The following is a 26,982-nucleotide window of genomic DNA, read 5'->3' as shown; positions in this document are numbered from 1 at the left end:
CGGGTTCGATCCCTGGGTCGGGAAGATCCCCTGGAGGAGGAAGTGGCAGCCCACTCCAGTATTCTTGTCTGGAGAATCCCACGGACAGAGGAGCCTGGTGGGCGGCAGTCCACAGGGTCTCAAGGAGTCAGACACTGAGCCACTAACACTTCCACTGAATCCCTTTCATGAGGGCTCCACCCTTACGACCTAATGACCTCCCAAACATTTTGCCTCCTAATACCATCACCTTGGGGGTTAGGTTTCAACACGTGAGTTTGGGGGGTGGGGGTGGCCACAGACATCCAGTCTAGAAGAATCTCTCTGCCACATTTTCCAAGCTCTCCTTTCCCCGGGAATTCTGCAGACGCCCTTCCCTGGTCCCTCCTGGATCCAGCCCTCATTAAAGGATGCTGTTCACCCTTACGCTTTGAGAGATGCCTTTCTTCCAGTGTCTGATGTGAATTTCACACCAGCTGAACCCTTCAAATGCCGCTCCTGGCTCTTCGTGGTGATGAGGGCCCTGCCAGCGGCAGGCGCCGTGTCCCCTTTGGGATGGCTGCCTTTGGAGTGAAGATGATCTAGGGGAAGTGATGGGCACCTCGACGTTCTTGTCATCACGTGTTGCCAGGAGGGAGAAGGCGGGCTCAAGTGGGGATGATCCCAGTGAAGGGACACGGGATTCCAGAGTCCAGGGGAAGGAAGAGGCGAGATCCTGTGGGAGGAGGTTTGAAAAGGGCTAGAAAGTGTGTTTTCTTTTGCTGTCGCATCTATCCTGATTTTTACTCAGTGAGAACTTCTTTATGGTTCAGATTTTTAAAACTAGTTCTATTTTTTTTTTAATCATGCAAACATAAACAGAAAGCAACCGTAATTTCTCCACAAAGATGAATGTTATTAACCCTTCGGTGCACGTCCTCCCTGTTCTCGCGGATGCTGCGTCTCCCAGGGCTGTGGTGGGCAAGGAGGCTGAGCTCCCTGTGTCCGGGTGTGTGTGTGAGGACTGGTACGAGGCTGGTGGTGGATAAACATGAGCTGGGAGAAAAGTGTCGGAGAAGCTGAGCCCGGCCACGATTATAAAAGGCTCTTAGAAGGACCTTATCTGTTACTTTGGGATAAGATGCGACGAAAGGGGCGTGCCCTCTACACAGGGCTGCGGATGGATGGGATCATGGCAGAGTGCTCCTCTCCCCGCTACAGCCTCCTTTCTCACTGGGAGAAGATCCTGGGACAGGGACCAAGCAGAGGTGGGCTTCCCCGAAGGTCATGACCAGCATAGCCCCCGATGGCACCCTCAGCTTCAGCCGGTCTATCAGATCCAAAGGTAAAGATCAGAGACATTTTTTTAAAAGTCCATGCACGTGATAGGAATGAACTGACTCGATGCTAAGGACTTGAGCAGGAAATAATGTGACGTCTTGGGCATAGCTCAGTTGGTAAAGAATTCACCTGCAATGCAGGAGACCCCGGTTCGATTCCTGGGTCGGGAGGATCTGCTGGAGAAGGGATAGACTACTCACTCCAGAATTCTTGAGCTTCCTTGTGGCTCAGCTGGTAAAGAATTTGCTTGCAATGCGGGAGACCTGGATTTGATCCCAGGGTTGGGAAGATCCCCTGGAGAAGGGAAAGGCTACCCACTCTGGTATTCTGGCCTGGAGAATTCCATGGACTGTATAGTTCATGGGGTTGCAAAGAGTTGGACATGACTGAGGACTGCAAGAAGATCCAACCAGTCCATTCTGAAGATCAGCCCTGGGTGTTCTTCGTAAGGAATGATGCTAAAGCTGAAACTCCAGTACTTTGGCCACCTCATGCGAAGAGTTGACTCATTGGAAAAGACTCTGATGCTGGGAGGGATTGGGGGCAGGAGGAGAAGGGGATGACCGAGGATGAGATGGCTGGATGGCATCACTGACTCGATGGACGTGTGAGTCTAAGTGAACTCCGAGAGTTGGTGATGGACAGGGAGGCCTGGCGTGCTGCGATTCATGGGGTTGCAAAGAGTTGGACGTGACTGAGCGACTGAACTGAACTGAGCGATTTTCACTGGGTCTCGGATCTAGAACCCCTGACTGCAGTCCTTGGTGGAATGTGTCCTGAAGGCCGACGGGCTTGGGTTCAGAGAGTCAGCCACGCTTTTTCTCAGTGACATGTCTGTCCCCAAGGAATCAGCGTGTCCTGTGTGCTGTGTGTGTCTGTTTCCCTCAAGTCTGAGATGGAGTGAGTGGAAGTGGCTCAGATTCTGAGGGTTCCAGGCCTGGGAGGACGGGGAGCTGTGTCTAAGGGGGTCGGTGAGGTGGCCAGGAGCTGTGCCTGTCCTCCCCACCCCAGACGGGGACGGTGCTTGTACCCCAGAGCACAGGCCACTGGGATGTGGGTTTTGCTAATGGGCACCACGCTCTTGAGCCAGGAGATGTGCCACGGCTTACAGAAGGAGCCTGGCGCTGATGGAGTGAGGGGGACCTTTCCTTTGCATGAGATGGTGTCTTCCATTGGGTTTTTTTGGGGGGATGTTGGGGGGATGGTGGGGCTCCAGAAGAGACTGGTTCTATACTGGCAGTTTTGAAACTAGGACCCCAGGAGGGGACTTGTGGCTGGTTGTCAGACTTACAGAGGGTGCTCTGGGAATGACTCAGGCCCCCCTTGCTGCGGGTGTGATCAGTGATTCGCAGCAGGGCTCCTTATTCACAGATGGGGCATGCCTGGGAAGGAGTTGACACCAGTTAAATCGTCGCAGAGTTGAGACAGAGGGAAACCAGAGCTTCCGTTGTGCCCTTTGCTACTGTGAGCTGCTCATGGAATGTGGAGTTTGGCAAGGGTAGCGGCTGGAAATCCATGCCCTCTCAGGGCTGAAGCTACCGGGGGAGGGGGACGCTGTTTTCCTGGGAAAGGGAGGACCGACTGGGAAATAGAATGTGAGATGGGTGCAGCTTCTTGCAAGCCGCCCCACGAGTATTGGGATCCCAGGAATGCACATTTTGACTCCATAGAAGGAGAGATGTCTGAGCGCTCCAGTCAGTGATGATCAGATGAGGGGGTCCTGGGACTCCTGGAGGGGGGCCTCAAGGGCTGGCTGAACTCCTCGAACAAGCCTGAGGCGACACCCCATCCTGCGTAAGGCCTTTGTTCACCTGGCCAGGAGTGAGAGCATGGCAGACCATGCGGTCCGGGTTGCGGGTCTGGAGCTCTGTATTGGTTATTGATGTCCGCCACCCTGAGATGGCAGGGTGCATCAGAATTACCTGTGACTTTGAGATTTTAAGAAAACGTTTTCATGTAATATAAGAGGGCACCACCGCTCTGGAAGGAAACGGATGCACCAATAACTGCATTAATTTACATCACGCCCACTGCACCAATAACTGCATTAATTTACATCACGCCCACTGCTGTCCTGTCGCTCAGGCGTGTCCAACTCTTTGCCACCCCGTGGGCTGCAGCGCGCCAGGCTTCCTTGTCCTTCACCATCTCCCAGAGCCTGCTCAAACTCATGTCCATCGAGTCTGTGATGCCATCCAACCATCTCATTCTCTGTCGTCCCCTTCTCCTCCAGCCTTCGATCTTTCTTAACATCAGGGTCTTTCCTAATGAGCTGGCTCTTCACATCAGGTGCCCAGGTATTGGAGCTTCAGCTTCAGCATCAGTCCTTCCGATGAATATTCAGGGTTATTTCCTTTAGGACGGACTGGTTGAATTTCCATAACTACGTGTCATGTTAATTAAAATTTTATTTTAATTGTAGGTTTGCATGTGATAAAATATTTCTAAGTGGTATAAAGGAAGCGAAGAGTGAGATATTTAAACAGAAACCTGGTGTGTTTTTAGCCTCATGTGAGCTTTTAGTGTCTGAGCTCACTCAAGACAGAGAAGGACTTACGTAGTCTTTAAGATGCTGCCCCCTTCTGGTGATTAAACATATTCTAATACTGCCTCTTCTTAGTTGCGAAATTGCATTTTGATTTTTTTTTCTATTTAAATACTGTTTTTATTATTGAACCTGGAAGAGAAAACTGGAGTCAGCAGTGGTCTCTTCTGTCCCTTTCCCTCTGTCGTGAACACAGGAATCGCTCTCTGATCCCTCTTGTTCTGACTTTTATAATGATTGTTTGGTCCTGACCAGTTTTCTTCCTTTACGTGGAGCATGACTGTGTGCTGGGAACCACAGTCGGCCTTCCATGAGCAATATTGTTATTTTAAAGGATTGAGAATATGGTGTGTACTTTTCTAGGTTAAAAAAACACGGTCTCAACACAGTTACAGACACACTGAAATCGTTTCTAAAGAAGTTTAATCTTAGCCTTTTGAGAGGCGGTGGCTGGCGTCAGGACCCCTGGATGGGCCTTGATGAGGGGAAAGAGGGCTGTTCCTTTGTCTGAGGCTCCTGGGACTCCGAAGATGGGCCAGGTGAGAGGGTTGTGGAGCACGGAGGAGTCTATTTCAGGCCTGAAGAACTCGCTCGGATTTCCCCGGAGAAGGGGTCTCAGAGAGGAAGAGGGCAGCCTTGAATAAGTGCCCCAGGTGAGGAGTGAAAAGTTCAGCCCAGCACCCAGGGGAAGCCGGTGAAAACTAAGGATGTGTTGGGGAACCAGCGAGTATGGTGGTGGTTGTCTAGTCGCTAAGTCATGACAACTCTTTGTGACCCCCATGGACTGCAGCAAGCCAGGCCTCCTCCCTGGCCTTCATTATCTTCTGGAGTTTGCTCAAACTCGTGACCATTGAGTTGGTGATGTTATCTAACCATCTCATCCTCTCCTGTCCCCTTCTCCTCCTGCCTTCAGTCTTTCCCAGCACCAGGGTCTTTTCCAATGAGTTGGCTCTTCCCATCAGATGGCCAAAGTATTGGAGCTTCAGCATCAGTCCTTCCAGTGAATATTCAGGGTTGATATTGGCTGGTTTGATCTCCTTGCAATCTAAGGGCCTCTCAAGAGTCTTTTCCAGCATGGTTACAACTCCTTACAAACAACTGCTGGGCATGACTTAGAAAAGCAGATTTCCCGTAGAAGCATGCCCTCTGGACTGCCGGAAATGCTGATAGTAACCCTGGGCCCCCCAAATCCAGCCTACACACTGGAACATAGTCTCAGAACATCCAGTTCACTGAAGTCTTGAATCCACCTTCCTCTTACACACTACTCCACTATTGCCTGGATTTGTCTGCTCATATGGTTTCAGTTTTTTTAATGAAGTACAGTGCTTTTAATTATATAACCAGGGGGAGCAAGGCTGTATAGATTTTCCAGTGTCCATTATGGAAACATTTAAGCCCGGACTTTTCTGGGACTCATTTTCAAGCAACCACCGGTAGATGGAGGGAGTGAGACATGTAAACAGAGGGGAGTGACCGCCCTGCCACTTCCTGTTGGTGTAAATCCGCTGCTAAACCGAGCTCACACGGAGCTCACTAATAAGATTCCCTGCAGATACAGCTGAGATATTTATCATCGATGATTTACATGAAATGAACAAAGGCTAGCTGTTGACAGCCACGTGAAGTGGCGAAGTCTGTTTTAGAACCTCTCTGTCTTTGGAAATTAAGAAAAAAATGCGTGCATTCATTTGCCTTGGAGCCCTTTAAGAATAAATCAGCATAAACTAGGGCGGATTATTAAAATATTAAAGAGAACCACAAAGTCAAAACGTTTTCTCTTCAGAGGGAAGCAAGGGCATGCTGTTTTACGAACGTTGTACACGGGGTGTCAGGCGTTTCTCATGCCGAGGGGGCTGTGTTCTTGGATGTGGTTGTGTAAACACAGGGGTTGCCCAGGTAGCCTGCAGGGAGAACAGAGATGTTCAGTGGAACCCAGCCAGGAGCGCCACCTCTTCTCCCATTTCAGCAGCACCTCTGCTGGTCTGGAGGGCGCAGGTGGGGCCCGGGAGACCCTGAGGTTCTTGGCTTTCGGGGTGCTCGGTGTTGCGTGGCTGCTTTTGATGGGATTGTGCACGTAAATACTGACTGTTAAATCAGTTTTTAGAATCAACAGAATGGTAGATCTCCAGGGAATCATCTCTAAGCCTTCTTTCCTCTTCCACCCCAACCCTTGAGACCAGAAAACTGATGTTTCCCGGGACTTCCCTGGTGGTCCAGTGGTTCAGAATCCGCTTGCCAGTGCAGGGGTCACGAGTTCGATGCCTGGTCCGGGAAGATTCCATATGGCACAGGGCACCTAAGTCCGTGTGCCACAACTACTGAGCCCGGGCACTCTAGATCTGGCGCTCTGCAACGAGGGAAGCCACCGCAGCGAGAAGCCTGCGCACCGCAGCAGAGTGGCCCCTGCTCGCCTCAACTAGAGACAGTCCATGCCCAGCAGTGAGGACCCTGCGTGGCCAAAAGTGAGAAGAAAACTAACGCTTCCTGAGGCCAGTGCTGGGGACGGAACTGCCCCGCCCCCCAGATGCGGGAGCCCAGTAGTGAAGATCCCGCATGGCCAAAAGTAAGAAGAAAACTAACGCTTCCCGAGGCCAGTGCTGGGGACGGAATTGTCCCCCCCCCCCCGCCCCCCCGCCCCGACGCGGGAGCCCTCGTCCCCACTGTCCTGCTACTTGGCGATGATGAGATCCGTTTCCTTATAAGAGGAGACCCCAGGGCCGCACCTCAACCACCCAGCAGGCACGTGCTGGCGTGCAGCTGCTCCCTCTTCCTTTCCTTCTTGTGGGGTGGTTACTGTGTCTCCTGGGACCAGAGCCCCAAGCCCCAGAACACCCTGGAGTAGGGCCTCAGCTCAGAATCGTGCTCGACAGCAGAGGGAGTACTGCTGGGCTCTGCGGCCTGTAGCGGGTTCATCCACGGTCACTTAATGCACGCAGAGCTAGCTTTCGCCTTCTTGCACTCGTTGCTCTTGGACGATCCAATTATCAGTTCGAAAGTGCTAAGCCCAGTGCAGTGGCAGGCGAGAACCGCGTAATGTCTCAGACGGAGGGTCTTGTTCTGTGTGCACATGCGGTGCTGTTTTTTTATTGACGTGTAGCTGGCGCGTTAGTTTCAGGTACGCGGCTGCTGCTGAGTTGCTTGTCCGACCCTTTGCCACCCCATGGACTGTAGCCTCCCAGCCTCCTCTGTCCATGGAGTTCTCCAGAAAGGAGTGTTGGAGTGGGTGGCCGTGCCCTCCTCCAGGGCATCTGCCCAACCCGGGGACGGAATCCAGGTCTCCTGCGTTGCAGGCAGGTTCTTTATCCCTGAGCCACCGGGGAAGCCGGTTTCAGTAGACAGCATTAGACAGCATTGGAAGTCAGCGTGTAGATCACGCTCCCTTTAAAGCTGCTGCTGTTACAAACTGCCGGCTGCATTTCCCTGTGCTGTGTAATGTGATCTTGCAGCTTGTTTATTACTGATACCTAGTCGTCCGTACCTCTTAATCTCCAGCCCCTGTCCTGGCCCCCTCCCCGGCGTAACCGCTGGTTTGTCCCTGCGCCTGTGATTCTGTTGTCGATGGGCTGCTATTCCTGTAACTGAGCCCCCCCCCCCAGCCCCCCCACCCCGGGGTGACTGTTGCGGTCAGTGGTGTGGCCTGTGGTCTGTGCGTGTGCTGTCCACCCCTCCTTGGACTGAGGGACATCCTAGCTCCCCAGCTACCTCTGTTGGACTCGTGGCAAAGTCGTCGGTTTTTCACGATTATCCTTAAATACTTGAACCAAAACTGCAAGTTGCTGAGACCAAGCCTGCTGACAACCTACTGGGAACCCTGTCCCGTTGCTGCCCAGTACTGATCAGCCTTCACTTTCTAAGACATCATGAAGGCATCATGTTTAAAAAGTAAGTTAGAAGAAAGGTGGATATGCAGTCAGAGGGGTTCTGACTAACAACATCAGAAGCCCAGGCAGATGGTGGGGGCCTCAGGAGGGTGTCACCATGGCAGGCAGGCAGACGTGAGGAATCAGAGCCCCCTGCTTCTTGTCAGGGAGCAGAGCGCTCTGGAACTCTGTGGTGCCCAAGGCAGGCAGGTCTGGTGGTCCAGGGAGGGTGGGACAGACTCAGCAGAGGACCCTCACATCCCCAGGAAGAGAGGAGGGTTTGGTTATTTCTCATTTACATGCAGAGAGGTGAGAGTCGGGGCCCCCATTCCTTTCTTACTTGCTGTGAACAGCAAAGTCGTGGGCTTCCCAGGTGGTGCTAGTGGCAAAGAACCCGCCTGCCAATGCAGAAGAGGCAAGAGACGGTATGGGGAGGATCCTCTGGAGGAGGAAACGGCAGCCCACTCCAGTATTCTTCCGTGGAGCATCCCACAAACGGAGGAGCCTGGAGGGCTGCAGTCTGTGGGGCACGCACACGAAAGTAGGAGGTTTATGTAGAAAGCGTGTAAAGCCGCTCCTTTGGTGGTCCAGTGCTTGAGACCCCGCCTTCTGATACAGGAGCTTGGCTTCCATCCCTGTTCTGGGAACTGAGATCTCACCTGCCAGGGGACTGCTCAGCCCGTGGGCCACAACTCCTGAGCCCGTGCTCTCGAGCCCAGGGCCGCAGCTGGAGAGAAGCCCGCATGCCTCCATTGAGACCCTTGTTGTTTTTGTTGGGTCACCCAAGTCATGTCTGACTCTCTGCGACCTCGTGGACTGCAGCCCGCCAGGCTCCTCTGTCCATGGGATTCTCCAGGCAGGGATACTGGAGTGGGTTGCCAGGCCCTCCTCCAGGGGATCTTCCCGACCCTCGTCTCCTGCGTTTTCAGGAGCGCTCTTCACCACTGAGCCACCACATAGAATGTCGCCAAACGAGCACTATGTAGCCCCCTCTCCCCAAATAAAAAAGACTGGAAAAGCAAAGCTTGGCTCCCTGATGTAAGCATTCGGGGCTGTGGAGGGGCTCAGCTGCCTGTAACTGTCTGGCCAGTGCAGCCAGCGGCTTCCTCCTGTGGACCCGCCTCCTGATGCTGCACACAGATGGGCCCATTGTTCCCCACACCGCAGGTGAGCTGTGTGTTCCCAGGCCTGTGGATGCTGGGCTGAGTCAGTTTGAGATGCTTCCTCTGTCTTTTCCTCCTGGAGGACTGCCTTGAAGCCAAGATAGAAACTTCTGGAAGAGGGCACCCCAGCGTACCACAGCTGGTCCCTTCCTCGGGGCTGAGAGAGCCCATGCAGGTGTGTCTTTTTTTAGCCACTGGGGGCGTGGGAGCTGGAGGGAGTTAGCCTATGTGCGGGGGCATGTCTATTTTCTGTCTTCCTGCCCTGGTTTTGCCCAGGAGGAATCAGATGACTGAGAAGCGGGGAGGGCTGGGGACCAGGAGGCTGGGAAGACAGGCTCTGCCTGTTGTCCTGGTGCCCAGTATAGGGGGTGGGCAGGGCCCGGAAGTGGACCCTGCAGGGTGGACTGTAGAGGGCCTTGGGGGTGTTTGCTGTAATTAATCAGCCGGACACGAAGGGTGTTAATTGGTGATGGCTTTTCCCCACGTGTTAGAAATGACTACGAAGTCGTGTGAGGCTTTACTCCGTGGCTACAAAAAGGAAAAGAAAAACCAAAATCCCCACCAAGTCAGGGTCTGTATAAAGAAGTGGTCACGGTCACTCAGCCTTGGAAAACTGCACATGATGTCAGGGCCCCGGCCACTGCTCCAGTGCCTACAGAATCGTCCAGAAGTGGCTTTAAGACCACCCCCTTCTCCAGCCCTGAAATAGAAACCTGCAAAAACCCCAAACAGTCTGATTAACAAAGAGGCGAAGCACTTGAATAGACTGTTTCAAAGAAGACCTCCAAATGGCCAACAGGTCCATGAAAAGATGCCCAGCATCATTCATCACTAGAGAAACTACAGTGAGATATCATCCCCACCGGTTAGAAGGGCTTTCGTCAAACTGACAGGAGACAGGTGTTGGTGAGGATGTGGACAGAAGGAAGTCCCGTGCCCTGTGCCAGGATGGAAATTGCTGCGGTCGTTATGGAAAACCGTATGGAGATGCCTACAGAGAAGAGGACCACCGTGCGACCTGACAGTCCCATTTCTGGGCATCCGTCCTAAGGGAAGGAAAGCAGCGTACGGAAGAGAGAGCCCCACCCCCACAGGCGCTTATAGCAGCGCCTTTCACAGAGGCCAGGACGCGGGAGCTGTGTGTGTCTGCGGGCCAGGACGCGGGAGCTGTATGCGTCAGCGGGTGGGTGCATGGGTAACAAACGCGTATACACAGAGGATTATTATACAGCCGTAAACAAGAAGGAAGTCCTGCCTTTCGTGATAACCTGGTGAAACTTGAGGGCGTTGTGCTAATTAAACTAAATCAGATACTACCCAATTTCACTTATATGTGAACTCAGAAAGGTCCATGTGGGAAAAAGACCTTGGAAACAGCGGATTGGTGAGTGCCAGGGCGCAACGGGGGGATATCAGTGAAAGGGAGCAGACTGTGAGACATCAGTTGAGTGAGTTCCGAGCTCTCACGTGTAGCGAGCTGACTTACCAGTGCCGTGCGTGTGTGCTCAGGCGCTTACTCGTGTCCAACTCTTTCGCAACCGCATGGACTGTTGCCCACCAGGCTCCTCTGTCCGTGGGATTCTCCAGGCAAGAATACTGGAGCGGGTTGCCATTCCCTTCTCCAGGGGATCTTCCCCACCCAGGGATAGAACCCAGTGTCCTACGTCTCCTGCATTGCAGGAAGGTTTTGTTTTTTTTTTTTAACCAGTGGGACACCTTAACAGTACTGGGTTATGTGCTTGAAAGCTGTTAAGAGAGTAGATGTTAAATGTTGCTACCAAAAAAGGTAATTTATGTGATGAGGTGAAGTTGTTAACTCACCTACTGTGATAATTGTTTCACAGTATGTACGTGCATCAAATCATCATACTGTCAGCTCTCAACTTACACGTGTTATTTGTCAATTACATCTCAGTTCGGTTCAGTCACTCAGCCGTGTCCCACTCTTTGTGACACCATGGACTGCGGCACGCCAGGCCTCCCTGTCCATCACCAACTCCTGGAGTTTACTCAAACTCAGGTCCGTTGAGTTGGTGATGCCATCCAGCCATCTCATCCTCTGTGGTCCCCTTCTCCTCCTGCCCTCAATCTTTCCTAGCAGCAGGGTCTTTTTTAATGAATCACATCTCAAGGCTGGGAAGAAAGAGAGAAAGCCGGGGACCACTTGCGGGCCTCGCGCCTGCAGGGCCGTTGTGGACTTTCCTCGTTCCCCTTGACCACCCGCTGGCTTGGCTCAGACTGAGGATGGGTTTTCCTCTCAAGTGAGATTGGTTTGCTCTGCTCTCTCGGACCTTCCGGGGAGGGGCATCCATTTTGTGGCTGGCTAGGTCCCTGCACTCAGGCCTGCTTGACCCGAGGCCGGGATGGTTGAGTGGGGAGACCTTCCTGGTCGTTGAGGGCAGTGCCTGGATGCTGGGCACAGAGGTGCAGGGACTACAATGGGCCGCGACCGTGAAGAGAGTCGCTCTGTGTGGCTGAGTCAGGCCAGGCCCTGTTTCCAGTGGAGGTTTGGAAGCAGGCCATCCCTCCCAGACTCTCAGGACTACCAGGCGCAGATCACAGCCACAGCAAACCTCAGGTTGTCGACTTTCAGAGGCGCACAAACAGCCTTCAGGGAGCCCCTACCCCGCCCTGCCTTGGAGTCATTCAGTTACTTATTCAGCAAGTCGAGGTTCAAACCTTTGGTCTCGCGTCAGAAAGCCACGAGAATGGAAATACCCTGTAACGCACTTGGCGGCAAAGCCAGACCGGATGACCTCACACGAGGCGCGCGGGCCTGTCTTTGCCCCCTTGTTGTGGATACTGACGCCTCCCTGCGCCTGCCTCTGGGCTGCTCCTAAGGGTGGGGTGGGGGTGGTGCGTGAGCTTCCTCGCCTCCAGTCTGAAGCACCCTCCCCCGGCCCGGGCCCCAGCCCGCCATATGTCCTGCCTGCAGCCTTGCCATCTCAGCTGGCGGTCATTGCATTTCCCCAGTAGGTTGTTCAGACCCTAAACCCAGGATCATCCATCACACCTCCTCTCTTTTGCTCACTGTCCCCCACTTCCGGTGAAGCTGGCACTCCCCCACCTCGTTGCACCCTCGGCACAGGAAGAGTCAGCCCAGCAGCCCCCCTTCGCCCCCGTCACTCCAGGGCTGTCACAGTGCCCATGGACCAGTCTCTTTGCTTCCACCCCTCCCACCGGGAGACCATCCTCAGGAGCTTCTCAGTGACTCTCGGAATCCAAGTCAGTCGTGTTACTGCAGAGTGTGCGCCTACCACGGCCTCTGTGTCCTCGGGACAAACTCTGCAGAGGCCCTGCCAAGTCGCAGGAGCCAGTCTGCCCTGCGCCTGCCCGTGTATTTTTAATGCGTTCATTTCTGGCTGCGCTGGTCCTTCACTGCTGCCTGTGTGGGCTTTCTCTACTTGCAGCAGGTGGGGGCTACTCTCTGGTTGTGGCGCGTGGCCTTCTCATTGCGGTGGCTTCTCTTGTGGCTTTGGTAGTTGAGACCCGTGGACTTAGCTGCTCCTCAGCCCGTGGGATCTTCCCAGACCAGGGATCAAACCCGTGTCCCCTGCATTGGCAGGTCGCTGCTTAACCCCTGGACCACCAGGGAAGTCCCCTGTGGCTGCTCTTGAGCTCTAAGGATGTTCTTATGGTTACAGAGTGCTTCAGGGCGGGGGTGGGGGTAGGAAGAATCAAAAGGAAAATATTTCGGGACCCGTGGAAGTCCAGTGAAATTCACGTCTCTGCGTCCGAGTGAGTCACAGCCACGTTATTTGCTTACATACCTTCCGGGACCGAGTTTAGACAACGGCGGCAGAGTCGGAGACCTCTGTGACATCCTCGATGGTCTCCTGGCCTGGAAAACCTAAATTGTTTACTCTCTGGTGCCTGGCGGGAGAGGGTTGCCAGCCCCGCCGGGTCGTCTCCGCCCTGGCCGGCCTGCGTCTCCTCCCACGTGCGGACCTCAGGACTGTGGCTCTGGCTGCAGCCTCTGCCTGGAGGGCTCTTCCTCGTGGGTTTCACTTCCTTCAAGTCCTTGCTGAGACCTCGGCCTGCCAGCTGCTCAGCGCTGAGTCCTCTCTCCAGCCCGCGGCCCTGCCGGTTCTCTCTTCCAGCTCGGTCAGCCATCCGACGCTAATGTAAACTTGTTTCTTAACCTGTGCCGCCACGGCTGGAACGTCAGTTCCTCAGGACCCGGGGCCTTTGTCTCTTTGGGCCCAAACACTGAGATCAGAAGGGGGTTGGTCCTTGTAGTATTCACTCCGAATCTGTGGGAAGACTCAGCTTAGAATAAGTATGTGCAGTTTAGGTGCTCTGGGGAGGTAGGCAAGTGTCTGTTAGATACCGCTTCTTTTGTGTATTAAAAACCAGCTTCTGCAAGTATGAAACTTTCAGGGATTTTTTTTTTTTTTTAAGAAGTAAAAATGTATTTGACCATGTATGTGAATATTTTCTTTCTCTGCCAAGCCCTGCTTGTGTAGTAAATGGTTTGGAGGTGAAACTTTTCATGGCGAAATAGTTCCCTAGAAATCTAGATGGTTAGTGAATTACTTTTATTCCATTGTGTTAGAAAGAAGCGCTTTGGGCTGGTTGCCCACCTGCAGGCCAGAGGTGGCTGTGTGTAGCCTCCTGCACACACGCCCATCAGTACACGCATCCGCCAGCACACATGTCCACAACACACACATCCGTCAGCACATGTGCCCGCCAGCACACGCGTCCACAGCACACGCGCCCGCCAGCACACATGCTCTGATCATCCCTGGCCGCCGGGTCCTGGCACCCAGGAGATACAAGCTCCCTGTCAGTGCTTATGCCGCAGGGTGAGTTTTCTATTGCTTTTGGGAAGTTTGCTATTAATAGATTCCTTATCTATGAATTTAGATGAAGAAAACTGTTTGAGATAACGGGGGGGGGGGGGCGGGCCTTATTAAAATGTCTCAGACCATGCAGTTTATCTGTTCATTTCGTTTTTGCTTTTGAGACGCATATGACCACTGACTTAGGAACTGAGGCAGCCTCCAGCTCTAACTTGGCATCTGGAATAGAATTAAAACTTCTTTTTTAAAGGGAGTCTCTTGGCAGTCCAGCGGTTAGGGCTCTGCACTTTCACTGTTGAGGCTGTGGGTTCAGTCCCTGGTCAGGGACCCTGCAGGCCATGTAATGTGGCCAAAAAGCAAAGCAAAACAAAATCCAGCCCACCCCAAACCCACATTTTCTTAGTTCAAATTTATTATTCCTTCTCCAACCAGCACATAGAAGAGCAGTATTGCCTGTCACCTTATGCCATGCTTGTACATCGTATTTCTTTTCTGGGTAATATTTAATAATTGTCATAATAAACATTAATAAGTGGGGCTAAATATCGATTTTTCCGTGTTCTGTGCTGTGCATTTCATGTCCATTATCTTCGTTAATATCCTCGTTATTATCCTCACTTTACAGATGGGGAAACTGAGGCTCAGGCAGTTGATAACTGACCCAGGGCTGAACAGGTAAACCCCTGACGGTACTTGCCACTTGTGACCTAATCCTAGCATCTGATCAGAACCTTTTTATGCTTATCACTCAGCGCTACAGCCTTTGGCATCATATTACTTTTGTCCCTGTTAGTTACTTTCTTCTTGCCGTGTTCCCAAATGAAATGTGGATGTATAACAGGTGAAACACTGACGATCAAGACGCCCTAAGGGAAAAATAGAAGGAAGGCAGCTTTTAAGAAACGTAAGCACATTTACAAAAGGCCAAACGTTTTAGACTTACTCTGCATCAGAAACGGAGTTGCGGAAACGCCGCTTTCTAAAAATTGCCAGCTCTGCCCCGTCAGCACCTTTTTGTTGTGTAACATTTCTTCTCAACCAGCAATTAGTCAGTGACCCTGGAGTTTCAGCCGCAGATCCAAGGTGCGCAGAGGAAGTCGCACCCCCCCCATGGCCTCATGTCGCCATGGTAACAGCGGTGTCCCCTTCCGCCGGCAGCTTCAGTTCAGTGGTTCCTGGAGCCCCACCAAAACACCTCAGGCACAGAGAGGTACTTGCCAGCTGGACTTCTGACTACTCCTAAAGATTTTCTAGACTTCCTCTGATAAGCATGCGTTTTATAATGGAAACAATAAAGCAACTATGTTTTATCTGTCTGAAGAGAATTCTTTGGATGCTAGCGCGTATTGATCATCGATTACCACAAGATAGGCCGTTTTCCAGGTGTGAACCGAGGCGTCTGCTGCGGCCGGTTGCCTACTTGCCATCTGTCGTACTTGGCTTTCCTGTCCAGACTTGCGTGCCGCTGGCCTGCCAATGGCCGTTTTTAACCGCTTGGCAAATCTGGTGCTGGAGAGAGGAGGATGGGGAGAGGGCTGTGTTCTCTGCTACAGGGCTGAGATCCGACGGGTCAGCTTTTAATGAAAGCCAAACTGGTTTTCACAAGGTGAATGTCGTTCTCCGTTTCCCCATCTGTCTGCTCCTGGGTTTGGGGAGGGCTGGCGACAGTGAGACTGATGGGGAGGTTGCTTTCCGCTATTCAGAGACCAAGTCCTGCTTCAGTTAAACAGTCACCAGGGCTTGTCTTCTCACTATTCTGTGTGAATCTTGTCCCAGAAACGACATCGGGGCATCACAGCAGATCATGCCCGTTACTGAAGGAGTCACACACCGGTCCTGGTAGAATAATGGCGACGCCCTTAATGATGCGTGGAGCTGCAAAGCAATGAGCAGCATCTCTCATAAATTATCCTTGTTTATAAACCGATTTCACACACATTATCTCATGCACCCAGTGATGCTGGGAGGCGGGAAGAATGGGTGGGTGTTCAGTTCTTGTTTCCATCCTCTGGATGGGAAAACAGAGTCAGCCCCCTGACGAGGGGTTTTCCCCAGGTCCCCAGGGAGCATGGTTGAGCTCCAGTGTCTCTAAGGTCAGAGCCATCTCTCCCTGACACCAGTCTGTTCCCAGAAGCAAGCAGGGGAGCATCTCAGGTGGGAAACTGGAGATTTTATAGACCAAAGCACCATGTAGCCAAATGGTCCTTGGGTTCCAGTCATTCCGCTGTTGTCTGGAAACTGTGCTTGGATTACCTTTACCTTCTTACTCATGAATTCTAGCTAATTAAAAAAAAATATATTTATGTGTTTATTTTTGGCCGTACCAGCCGATATGTGGCATCTTGGTTCTCCCACCAGGGATGGAGCCTGAGCCCCCTGCTTTGGAGGGCGGATTCGCACGGAACCGCCAGGGCGCTCCTGAGTTCCAGCTGCTCACGTGGAAATTCAGCTGCTGTTGGGTGTCCTTGCTTATCTCCCTGTAGTGCTGTCTGCAGGAAATCAGAGGGCGCAGGAGCCCAGGGCGGAGGAAGGTGTTCTGTGTGCTGGCGGGACTGGCTGGCGAAAGCCTGGCTCTGCCCTCTTGGGGGGAATGAGTGTTGTTCGAGACCCCCTCTCAGCCTGTGTGTCTCCTCCCACCTGAAGGTGCTGGACTCTGAGCCTTGTATGGCCCCCCTGCCCACTGCGGGGGATGGATTGGGAATCTCCCCGAAACTCTCTGGAGCTCCAGGCACCTTCCTGGAGACGGGGCAGCAGAGAGGAGATTCTTGCAGCCAGAAGCTTGGATTCCCAGGCTCCAAGACAGCTGTGGTGGGAACATTCTTTGTGGGTTTGTTAGGGTTTTAGAATTTTTAAAGGGACAGATAATATCTTGATGTTGTGTTCCACCAAAACAAATATTGTTCTTTTGAAAATATGTTAGACACAAAAATGCACCCGGAACTGCTGAGGCTGACTTAGGAATGCACACGTGAGCCCCGCTGTGTCCCAGCCGGGGGCAGCCCGTGACTTCCCAGCCCTGTGCTTTGTGCTCCGTGTAGGGGGTGGGTGGGGGCCATGGCGGGGGTTAGACTCTGACTCTTAGCTGTTTCGTAGCAGACTTGCCTGGTGCGGCCCCTCCCTGACTCTCCTCTGCCTGGCCCCCATCAACGTCCTGGCTTGTCCTCACAGGGAGACAGCTGCAATCAGAGCCAGCCAGCTCTGATTCTGTATTTTGTAAATTTCCAAGGCGTGTGTTTTATACCCCCCCTTCCCCGCCCCCTTTGTAATCTGGCTCGGGAAAGAACCCTGCCCCTCAGAGTTCCCAGCTGAGAGGGCTTGGCGAGGAGTCTGTGGGGTGTGGTTCCTTGGAAAGTGGAGCCATCCCAGGCCAGGGGCACCAGGGGTGCTCAGCCTGGGGGTGGGGTGGGGGGGCGGCCAGGCCCTGTGCCCCCTGGAGGCAGCAGGCTCGCCAGGCCTCCTCTGCCTCTCCCCATCTCTGAGTGGGAAGGAGGTGGGAGCCAGGATAGTCAGTTGTGTGGTCAGATGGTTCCTGTAGAAGACCACAGACCCTGAAACAGTGGAGCCCGAATAGGAATGGGGGGTTGCTCATTTCCTGAGGCTCCACTGCTACCCAGCTGCGGAGTAACAGATTGCTTTCCCTTGACTTTTATTTATTTTTAGTGGGCTGGGAGGAGCAGTTTTCCATGACAGGCATCCAGTGCAGGGCCTTGAAGTCAGCATGTTGGAAGCCTGCGTGCATGCCCAGTCGCTTCAGTCGTGTCTGACCCTGCAACCCAAGAACTGTAGTCCGCCAGGCTCCTCTGTCCATGGGATTCTCCAGGCAAGAATACTGGAGTGGGTTGCCATTTCCTCCTGCAGGGGATCTTCCCGACCCAGGGATTGAACCGGCATCTTTTATGTCTCCTGCGTTGGCAGGCAGCTGCTTCACCACTAGAACCACCTGGAAAGCCCTGGAGGCCTCGGAGGAGCAGGGTCAAGAGCGAAGGCGATGCTGGAATGCGAGGGAAGGTTCGATGTAGCATCGCCCACCCTGGGTCATGCTCCCTCTCGCTTGCTTTTTATTTTCCAGGTGACCCTTGACGACTCACATGCTAGTCATCACAGCAATAGCAGCGGTGGTTGTAGCTGGTGACGTAATGGTGGTAATGATGATAAAAATGGGAGGCTATAAACTGAAGGGCAGACTCACTGGAAAAGACCCTGATGCTGGGAAAGACTGAGGGCAGGAGGAGGAGGGGCGACACCACGGACTCCATGCACGTGTGTTTGAGCAAGCTCCGGGAGAGGGTGGTGGACAGGCAACCTGGTGTGCTGCAGTCCATGGGCTTGCAGAAAGTGGGCTACGACTGCATGACTGACCAGCAACAAGAGGGCAAGCGTGGGCGCCCGTGGAAAAGGGAAGCAGCGCCTGAGTTCTGCAGAGTAGCTTTGCACAGAGCTGCGTCATTTCAAAGGGTGCTTATTACTGAGGGCTTTGTGGTTTCCTTCCTCCTTTTTTGCCTTGTTTTTGGTGGTTTTCTGTCTTGATGTGTGGGGAAGAGTTTGTGGCCAGGTGCTGTGAAGCAGCTCTCTGAGCACTTTTGCTTGAGCCCTGATTTTAATTGTATCGTCAGCTGTGGGGAGACCTGTGGTACTTGGGAGAAAGCGGTGAGGTTGTGTTCCCAGCAGGGGCATGGGAGCCCCGAAGTGATGGGGCCGATGGGGGACGAAGAGGAGAAAGGAGAGCTGGGGAGGCAGCTGGAAGCCCGCAAGGGCCACCTGGGATAACATTTGAGATTTGATGTCGTTTAGCCACTAAGTCGTGTCCAACTCTCTGTGACCCCGTGGAGTGCAGGACGCCAGGCTTCCCTGACCTTTACCATCTCTTGGAGCTTGCTCGAACCCATGCCCATTGAGTCAGTGATGTTGTTTATTACTCAATTGTATCTGACTCTTTGCCGCCCCATGGACTGTAGCCCCCCAGGCTCCTCTGTCCATGGGATTCTGCAGGCAAGGATACTGGGCTGGGTTGCCATGCCCTTCTCCAGGGGATCTTCCCCACCCAGGGATCGAACCCACATCTCTTGAGTCTCCTGCACTGGCAGACGTATCTTCACCACTGCGCCATCTGTGTGTGGGGGGAGGGTTTCCTCATTGATAAGCTGGAGATTGAGCTCACTGTTTAAGAACAAACAAATAGCTGTACATCCTTTTGTTGTTATTCGTTTGCTGAGTCGTGCCCAACTCTCTGCGACCCCGTGGGCTGCAGCGGCCAGGCTCCTCCGTCCTGCCCTGTCTCCCGGTCTTTGCTCAAATTCACATTCGTGAGTCGGTGATGCTGTCCAACCGCCTCATCCTCTGCCGCAGGTAGAATAAAACGTGTAATCTGGAGTTCCTGCTAAAATTGCAGTTTGGCGTTAAGAGTCTTCATTTCTTTAAAAAGTATTTGTCAGTCGTAAATATCTGAACTTCATGCCTCTGTGGGAGCTTCCACATAAATATGTTTATATTTCGGACAGGGAAATGCTTCCATCTCCCTGTCCCAGTTTCAGACCACGTGGTACCTGGGTCTTCAGGGGCCACAACCACCTCTCAGGCCACCGGTCAGGGACCCCAGCGCAGCAGCAGCGTGACTCCCTTGCAGAACATTCTCTGTCAATGGAGAGGTCGATCTTTCTGTAAAATTATTCTGCTCTGCAGCCTGCGGTCTCACTGGAGAGCAATCAGACATGCTTTATTTTCTAATCATAATTCGAGCGCAGTTGCAGGATTTTTGTTTTCCCGGTTGCTCATTGTTTCAGGCTTTCCCCAGCGAAGGCTATATCTGCTTCTCTTGTGCCCGTGGGGCGGGTTTGCTGTGCCAGAGCAGGGGCTGGGCGGGTGCAGTCCCAGCACTCCTGTCCTCTCACCTGGTGGGCCTTGTGGGGTGCTCGATGATGGATTGCACCCTTCACTGTGCTCTGGACGGGGCCCGTTTGGAGCAGGGCTCCAGATGTGCCTGCCCTGCAGCTGTCTCATGCGCGTCGTCAGGGGGCCAGGGCTGCAGTGAATAATTCAAGCCAGCCCGGCTCCTGCCCCCAGTAATGAGGTCTCAGGGGCGATGCCTTAGGGGCCCGGACCCTCCAGACAATCTCCGGATTGGTCTTTGCCTTCGTGCTTATTCAGACCGACAGAGACGCTTTGCAGCCTTCGCCCGAGGGAAGGAGTGAGGCAGCCTTGTGTGGGTTTCCCTGCTGACTCCTGCGTGCGTGCGTGCTAAGCCGCTTTAGTCGTGTCCGACTCTGTGTGACCCCGTGGACTGTAGCCTTCCAGGCTCTTCTGTCCATGGGGATTCTCCAGGGAGGAATACTGGAGTGGGTTGCCATGCCCTCCTCCAGGGGAATCTTCCCGACCCAGGGATTGAACCTGTGTCTCTTACGTCTCCTGCATTGGCAGGCGGGTTCTTTACCACTAGAGCCACTTGGGAAGCCCCTTTGACTCCTGAGAACCTGCCAATCCGTGAAATGGGTGTAACAAGAGTAGTGTTCAGATGGGACAGAGTTTGGGAGTGTCAGCAGTGTACGTGGGGTTGATTGGGGGTGTGGTGGCGGTTCTCTGTGTCATGGACAGAGATGTGGGCTGAGGGGGGCGGGGGGTGGCTCCCGCCACAGATGTGCCTGTGGCCGCCCACGTTGCTCTCTCTCGGGTTTGTCTTCCTGGTTGGCACCGTGCCCTTGTGGGCATGTGCGCCGACCTCTCTGGATTCCATCTTCTGCATCTACGTGAAACTCCTCGCCTGGATTGTCTGGGTGCCCTTTCATCTTTTAGATGTCCTGCTCGCTCCTCATGAGTTCAGCTCAGTTCAGTTCAGTTGTGTCCAACTCTTTGCGTCCCCATGGACTGCAGCACGCCAGGCCTCCCTGTCCATCACCAACTCCCAGAGTTTATTCACACTCATGTCCATTGAGTCGGTGATGCCATCCAACCATCTCATCCTCTGTCGTCCCCTTCTCCTCCTGCCCCTAGTCTTTCCCAGCATCAGGGTCTTTTCAAATGAGTCGGTTCTTCACATTAGGTGGCCAAAGTATTGGAGTTTCAGCTTCAGCATGAGTCCCTCCAATGAACACCCAGGACTGATTTCCTTTAGGATGGACTGGTTGGATCTCCTGGCAGTCCAAGGGACTCTCAAGAGTCTTCTCCTTCACCACAGTTCAGAAGCATCAATTCTTCGGTGCTCAGCCTTCTTTAGAGTCCCTGGGTGCCCTTTCATCTTTTAGATGCCCTGCTCACTCTTCACCATTAGGGGCCTTTTTATAGATGGGCGGGTACATGGCTGCTCTGCTGCTGAAGGTGAGCAAATAAATACACGTTGTATAGAAATAGTTTGCATTTAATGCTCTTCATGTGAGATTTTGAAGCAGATAGACTTAGGGATATAAGTACCTTAATAAGTTGGCAAGTTTACAGTATAACAAGTTCTGCCGTATAATCTAAACTTGTTTAATGCCTGTGTCAGGAGCCCAGCCCCCCCAAAACTTTCAGCTTCTGTGAATGACATGTATTACATCTGTTTGAATGGAAACCATGGATTCAGGAACTAGCAGAACACTCTGTTCCCCTGAAAAAGAGAACGGCCAGGCAAAGGACTTTTTGCTCAACCGTATTCTTGTCCATGGGATTTCCAGGTGGTGGTAGCGGTAAGGAATCTGCCTGCCAAAGAATGAAACGTGAGAGACTCGGGTTTGATGTCTGGGTCAGGAAGATCCCCTAGGGGAAGAAATGGCAACCCATTCCAGTATTCTTGATGGGAGAATTTCATGGACAGAGGAGCCTGGCAGGTTATAGTCCATGGGGTTGCGAAAGAGTTGGATATGACTGAGCGACCGAGTGCACGCTACAGGGTGGCAAAGAGGCAGACACAGCTGAGCGTCTGCGCACGGCACTTGGGCATTTCCTTTGTTAAGGGGAAAAAAGCTGCTCAAAAAGAGGAAAATGCATCGCACGCAAATAGAACTACTCTATCGCATTTTACTCCAGGTAATCTGCTGATAAAGGCATTCTTTAAAATAAATGGGTAACTATTTCAAAATATTCCTTTGTGAATGTGCCTGATTGGTGCAGCCCTCCCCATAGAACCCACCAGTCCACCCGCAGTTTGGAGGAAGGGCTGTAATTAACAGTGAATTAGCATAGGTATTGCAGCGTGGTGTGGACCACGGGTGTCCTCGCCCATCTGCTGTATAGGGAACCAGGGTGACACCTGGCCGGCAGTGGCCTGTAAGACTTCTCTGTCATTTAGGAACGTACGGCTGTGTCAAAAATCTTTCTTCCTACAATTAAAATTGTAGACACTCGCCCCTATACACACAACATACAGGGACACAAACGAGTATTCTGCTAAGTGATCACGAGAACACGTAAATGTTCTGCATTCACGTCTGTTCATTTATTCACTTGCCAGATATTCATGGAGCATCTGTGAATGTGCTCGGCACCCTGTGGGTGCTGGTGAGCTAAGGCACGAGGTCCTTGGCCTCAGGCGCTTGGAGACTAGAAGGGAAGGTGGGGTGGGTCAGAGTCGCCCCCGTGGCCACGCGTTTTGGTGAGATGAGCACTGCTCTGACGGGAGGTGGATGGTGCAGGGTTGAAGTCGGGGGGACCCAGGCCAGCAGTGGGGTCAGGAGAGGGTCTCTGAGGAGGGCGGGGGCTGGCCCAGCTTAAGAAGTTGCTGCTCCTCTTTCAGTCTCAGAGGGGGTGTGAGTGCACGTCTTCCATGCGGGGGCCAGCGTGTGTGAGGGCCCTGTGCACGACGGTGTATTTGAGGAGATGGAAGAAGTCCCTTGCAGCTTTGTGGTGGAGTAAGACACGTGAGGCAGGTTACCGACTTGCTCTTTGGAAAACCTGGGAAGTCATGGGAGGTTTCTGGTGTAGAGTCCTTGTCAGTTTCACTTAAGGTGGGGAGCGCTGGGGGTCCCTAGGTTTGTCCTCCCCACGCCCCCGCCCTGCACCCTCCGGCAGCCTGGTGTAGGGTCTGGGCCGTGCTGGGCACAGGGGCGCCTGCTTGTGGCCACATGGTTGGGGGAGAGGCTGGAGCCTCAGTCTCTACTGTGAGTCCTTTGTGCGACACGGAAGCCGACGGAGGGTGCTGTCCTTTCCCGTTTTCTTTGCCTCCGCGCTCTCAACTTGGAGTGCTTGCCAAATGTGATATTCCTACAGCTGATTCAGTTCTTCCAGTCGCCTGCAGCCAGTGAACCTCTGCCCGTGGGTGGCGCGCCCACGGAGGGAATTCCACGCCAGCCAAATGCCTTCTCTGTTGGATTGTCTCTCTGCTCCTAAAACGCAAGCGAGGGGAGCTCTTACGTGCAGAGTGCAAGAGGGTGACGCCCTGTGTTTCCTCACGTGGTCAGAGGCGGGTGTTGTCACCTCCAGGGTCTGGCAGTGGAGAGCCACGTCCCTGGCTCTCCACTCGGTCACCCAGGTCACCCAGGGTCCCAGGCCTGGGGGTCGGAGGACTGGACTTTACGGAACATCTGACCACGGCATCCCTCATCTTTCTGCTCTGCCTGTATGCGCCTGACTGGCCCCACTGAGGAGTTTGCCAGTATTGTTAAAATTGGAATGATCTAAAATGACCTAAAATTGGAACAGTCCCTTTCTTTACTCACAGCCTGAGATTTTTTTTTTTTTTCCCCAAAGCATTATCTCTCTAGTGTTTCTAGGCAGAGCACTTAATACATTTTGCCTGAATTTATCTGTAAGCCTGGGTCAGATGTACGTTTGGCATCACTCTCATCTCTGAGCCATTGTAGCCTACTTTTTATGCCAAGAGAAAGTATTTTAAGCCAGTGGGGTCAGCTCTCCTTGGGTCTCCTGACTTCACAGGATAACTATGCATCCTGCCTCTTGTGGGGAGCTGGGCTATTATGGAACTAGGTCAGATGATTGTTTTTCTCTTTCTGCCTATGGCCATTCCAAAGACAGAATCCTTTCCTCCGAAACAGGTCTTGAAAGTCGTATATTCTTGGGATAGCCATCAAAGGCAGAGAATAAAAAGAGGAAGTTTGCCTTGATAACATCTGAATAAGTGAACAACTTCTGAACATCACAGACACTTTAAGCAAATACAAAGTCAAATAAAAAATTGGGAAAATACTTAAAATGTATGCCAAAGGGTTATCTTCCATATGTAAAGAGTTGTTATAAAACAATAAGAAAAGTAAATTCCTCAACTAAAGGAGCAGGCACAGGTTCATAAAAAGAAATAAAGGGTCAAATAATATGTCCGTATATTTAGGTGCATTACTTAAAGAACATTAACTGGGTGAGCTGAGTTTTTAATCTCATCAGTTTCAGTTCAGTTCAGTCGCTCAGTCGTGACTGACTCTTTGCGACCCCGTGGACTGCAGCACACCAGGCCTCCCTGTCCATCACCAATTCCCAGAGTTTACTCAAACTCATGACCATTGAGTCAGTGATGCCATCCAACCGTCTCATCCTCTAGTTAATCTAGTTAAGTATCATCTTAAAATCAAAGACCCCATATTGGCGAAGGTATATGGAAATCGATCCTCATCTTAGCGCATTCCGGCTGCTGGAACAAACTACTCCGTACTGGATGGCTTATAAATAAGAGCAGTTTTTAGCTCATATTTCTGGAGGGTGGAAGTCTGAGATCCGGGTGCCAGCGTGGTGAGCTGAAGGCTGTCTGCTGAGTCCCTGAATCCTGCTTATGTCCTCCTGTGGCTGAAGGGGACAGAGTAGCTTTCTGGGGTCTCTCTTACAAGGGCACTGACGCCATTCATGAGGGCTGCACCCTCATGACCAGTCACCTCACAAAGGCCCCGCCTCCTAGTACCATCACCTTGATGGGGAGTAGATTTCAACCTGGGAATTTTGAGGGGGATATTCAGACCGTAGGATTTCAATTTTACAAGAGTGGAATGTGTGTTGGGATAGCCCTTCTGGAAAAAAAAAAATTGGCAGAATGGAATAAAAGCCTTAGCAAGGTATGTGGCCTTTGACCTAGCGTTTTCCACTTCTGCCTACCGACCCTTAACCCTTTTTCCAGTTTGGCTCAATACATGAGGCAGTCATGTGACACTATGGAAAACCTCAGCCCGCTCCAGCTGTGTTCAGCTTAACATCACTGGATGCCTGGTGTGGAGGGGACCTTTCATACATGTTTTTGTCCTGAACAAATTTTCAAAAAGTAACAATTAAAAAAAAAATCCTGAAGATAATAATTAAAAAAACACATTATAGCTTAATAAAAGCTTGGGAAAGATGCACTTTTAGTTGCACTTTTGAAGTGTGGGGGGATATATTGTGTAGTTTCTAAATGCCATCATTAACGTCCCTAGAGATGCTTGTAAACTGGACAAATGTGAATCTTAAATTTTTTTTTTGTTTTTTACTTCGGATAAATGAAAAAGTCAGTCATACCAGCTCCTGGGGGATTGGGCGGAGCTCACATTTTATGAATTTGTAATAAAGAAGGGAAACATTTGCTCTTGTTTTTGGCATGCCTCAGTGGCCTTTCCAGGGGACTGTAACTTTATAATCTAAGGATTAATTGTAATGTAGGAAAAAACATTCTTGAAACACAGGCCAAATATATGTGAAGAGACGAGGAACAGCGATCAAAATAATGCTTTTTAAAAACGAGGTTAAAATGTCCAGAGAATTCATTTTGTCCAAAATACGGAAAGTTACCCTTCATGTGCAAGCATTTTTGAATCACCAGGGTTTGAAGAGGAGGGTAGGAGCAGGGTTGACATACTTGAGCCCCAAATCAGGAGTGTGCTTCCTGTCCCTGCTGCCTTTGCTGTTGTGAAGAACATTTACTTTTGAGTTATAACCTCTAGCTGTGACCTGGGTAAAGGATTGGGTAGAAACATATTTTACCCTCAGGAGATTCTTGCTTTTGTTTTTTTTTTAATTAATTTTTATTGGAGAACAGTTGCTTTGCAGTGTTGTGTTGGTGTCTGCTATCCAAATGCATCAGGTGTATGTATACGTATATCCTCTCTTTTTTGGATTTCCTTCACATTCTGGTCACCGCAGAGGAGCTGAGTCCTGCCCCCTGTGCTATAGGGTGGGTTCTCCTTAGGTATCTGTTTTATACATAGGATCTATAGTGTATGTGATTCAGCCCCAGTCTCCCGATTTGCCCCACCCGCTGTATATCCCTTGGTATCCACGTGTGTGTGCGGTAGTCGCTCAGATGTGTCCCACTCTTTGCAACCTCATGGACTGTAGCCCACCAAGCTCCGCTTTCCTTGGGATTTCCCAGACAAGAATACTGGAGTGGGTTGCCATTTCCTTCTCCAGGGGACTCTTCCCAGCCCAGGGGTTGAACCGGAGCCTCCCACATTGCAGGAGGATTCTTTACCATCCGAGCCACCAGGGAAGCCCCTTGGTATCCATAGGTTTTTTTTCTGCTACCTTTTATAGATTCTGCAGTTGATGAATGGAATCTAAATTTGCATAGCGGTCAGCTTGCTGCTGCCCAGCGTAAAATCCTGTTCACCTGTCCTCTGTGTGGAGCCTATAGACAGAAAGCCACTCAAAATGATTTTCTTGGTTTGTTTTGCTACACAAAATAAGATTTAGTGGGAGCATGTGTGTGTGTGCATGCCCCAACTCTTCTGCTACACCATTGAGTATAGCCCGCCAGGCTCCTCTGTCCATGGAATTATCCCAGTAGGGATACTGGAGTTGGGTTGCCAACTCCTTCACCAGGGGGTCTTCCCCACCCAGGGATCGAACCCACATTTCCTATGTCTCTTTCACTGAGAGGTGGGTTCTTTATCGTTGAGTCACCAGGAAGCCCCTTAGTAGGAATAGCTCAGGTTAAAAGCTGATTTTCTCTTCACCCTTTGAGGCAAGAACTTCCAGAGCAGTCCGTGTCCCAGCCACCCTTACTTCCCTGGTGGCCTTCTAGAGTGTTTGCAGACGGTCAGCAGGCTCTGGAATGAGCAAATTAAGTCGCACTCTCTGGCCAGTCTGCGGTCTGTAGCATCCTCGCCCTCTAAGTACTGGGCACACTGCTCTCACCTGCGTGCCCTCATGCACTCAGGTCGGTGAACACTAGATCTTGTGTCTGGGCCCATTCTGCAAAGCCAGGGAAGTGTGGTCTGATGACACTGGTGGGAGAGGATGGCCTTGGGTCTGGCCATGCTTTCTTTAAACTCCCAGGGTCCTAGTTGTAGGCTCACCAAAGTCAACTTTGACTCTTGGGCCAGTGTTGGTTTTGACAACCAGACCTGTAAAGCTGGGAGCTCCGGCCAGTATGGAAGCAGTTCTGTGACCACTCACGCTGGTCTCGTGGACCATTCGGACCACGCTAG

At 52.0% G+C, this 26,982-nt stretch overlaps 1 protein-coding gene and 1 long non-coding RNA gene across 5 annotated transcripts in view; both read left to right on the top strand.

The window, feature by feature from the left end:
- Positions 1 to 26,982, top strand: part of AGAP1 (ArfGAP with GTPase domain, ankyrin repeat and PH domain 1) — a 576,306-nt gene that overhangs the window by 87,916 nt on the left and 461,408 nt on the right. The window lies entirely within an intron of this gene.
- The window catches only part of LOC121818811 (uncharacterized), a 73,941-nt gene that overhangs the window by 5,677 nt on the left and 41,282 nt on the right, over positions 1 to 26,982 (top strand). The window contains exon 3 of the long non-coding RNA XR_009600460.1: positions 1 to 26,982. This exon is cut by the window's left edge and continues 4,663 nt beyond it; it is cut by the window's right edge and continues 41,282 nt beyond it. This is a non-coding gene — a long non-coding RNA (uncharacterized LOC121818811).

This window comes from Ovis aries, chromosome 1 (genome assembly GCF_016772045.2).
Source record: "Ovis aries strain OAR_USU_Benz2616 breed Rambouillet chromosome 1, ARS-UI_Ramb_v3.0, whole genome shotgun sequence".
NCBI lineage: Eukaryota > Metazoa > Chordata > Mammalia > Artiodactyla > Bovidae > Ovis > Ovis aries.
The sequence above is the reverse complement of the archived record's forward strand: the minus strand, read 5'-3'. Positions and strand labels throughout refer to the sequence as shown.